We start from the raw sequence: 2,021 nt of genomic DNA, 5'->3' as shown, positions 1-2,021 counted from the left end.
GACAGGGAACTTGAATTCTTCTGACTTGCAGACTCTGAATAGTGGAATCCCTATTTACAGCATCTTTACACTTAAGTGATTTTGTCCAAACACAGAATGAGGCCAAAATACTAACAGATATTGAATTCCACAAGTGCTCAGAGAAGTTATTTTGAGCAGATGAAGTTTCCTTTGAAGCCATTGCAAGTGTGCTGTTGTTGCGCTACAACTGAAGTCTATCTTAGAGGTTGGCCGTAAGGTAAAGGATTCCATTGAAGACCCCTTCATGTAGGAGACCTGGTTGGGAAGTGTTCGTGTTGGGTTACACGTTAGAGAGCAAGTTACAACCACTTCATCGGGTATATGTGAGTGTTACTATCTTGTATCTAGTTTGTCTTCTGAATAGTAAATATCCTAGGTTTGGCTGCCCCAGAGTGGTTTTTCTCGTAATCGAGTTTCCACTTTGTTAACAAAAATCATTGTGTCATTTATTTTCCGCATAGTTATTTTTGTTGACACTTTGTGCACACACTTGCATTTTTATTTAGAAGTCAATTTTCACTCCCCCTTTGGCCATTCTGGGACAAAAATCACTTGACCGGTTTGGATTTCTCCTATGTCCTCTTCCGCGCCTACCTCCTCTAGATCTGTCAACTCTATCCATTCTGTAACGCCCCGAATTTGAGCCTGCAAATTCGTAAGCAGAAACCTCCGGCTTCCACGTGACATTACTACATCAAAGATAAACTCTCACAGCGGAATATATATTTTTTTTCTTCTAAAGACTTAGGAATTGATAGCATAACACATTAGAGCTGATTGAAATACCTCGATACGTTTATTAAAAGTTACTTAGGTTTATCTTTACATGCCATATGCACACTAGGTGCATCAAAATTAGTGCCACAGACGACACATAAGCATATAACATAAACCATGCCAAACATGACATCGTTATAAATATTTACATGCCATAAAACAAATCACACATAAGCACAACTAGTAATTTCTAAACTAGCACATAATAGTTCGTTGATGGTTTCAAAAACCATCAAAACTGGCATATGGGTCCATGCCTTCGTTCTCCAGATCTGCATCAGTAACTATGCAAATATGACGTTATCATATTTACATAGACAAACAAGTGAGTCATCCATTTTCATATCTAAGTTACCATCAGATTAATAACAGTTCATAAATAATACAAATGCAAAGGTTGTATGAATGTGCATCGTAGTAACCATTTAGTTTGGTGTTTTATGATCATCTTTCTTCAGACCTCTCGTTCTTAGGTATCCAAACCCGTTCATGTCCTTTGCCTCACACTTAAAGTCTTACCTGTTTACACTGGAATCCTACCGGTCCCAGCATTAGTTATATATTAGGACTTTGGACTCACCCTGGGTCACTATGAACCCCCTGGATCCACTGACTAGCCTTCCTTCCACTTGCTACTACATCAGCTTGTTGATGGCTATCTCATCAGCCGTTATATTAATTGGACACAACATGCAATGCATGAACAGCCACATGCAATAAACACACACCACACAGTCCTAATGAAACATAGAATTATTCCTCAGTAAGTACATCCATACTTACTCTCCTTGGTGTAGTTTCTTAGCTCCTTTTCTATAACAAATATATACAAAGAAGATGATTTATACGTCAGTCCTTTTTTCAATATTAAAAATTGTATATTTTTACATCACTTTACTCATCGTTTTTAGCTATCAATTAAAAGGTAATTACTTATAAGTCTTTTGTAGGAATGCAAATGCTAAGATAAATATGTAAAGAGATAGGGATATTAGCGGCAGAGCCACTTTGTAGGAATGCAATAAATTATAAAATAAATATACAAAGGAATAGGAAAATTAGTGGCAAAGCCACTTTGTAAGAATGCAATAAATTATAAAATAAATATACAAAGGAATAAGAAAATTAACGGTAGAGCCACTTTGTAGGAATGCAATAAATAATAAAATATAAGTGGTCAAACCAACTCTGTAGTAATAAATAAATAATAAGATATGAGTGGT

The sequence above is a fragment of the Alnus glutinosa genome, chromosome 12 (assembly GCF_958979055.1).
Source record: "Alnus glutinosa chromosome 12, dhAlnGlut1.1, whole genome shotgun sequence".
NCBI lineage: Eukaryota > Viridiplantae > Streptophyta > Magnoliopsida > Fagales > Betulaceae > Alnus > Alnus glutinosa.
The sequence above is the reverse complement of the archived record's forward strand: the minus strand, read 5'-3'. Positions refer to the sequence as shown.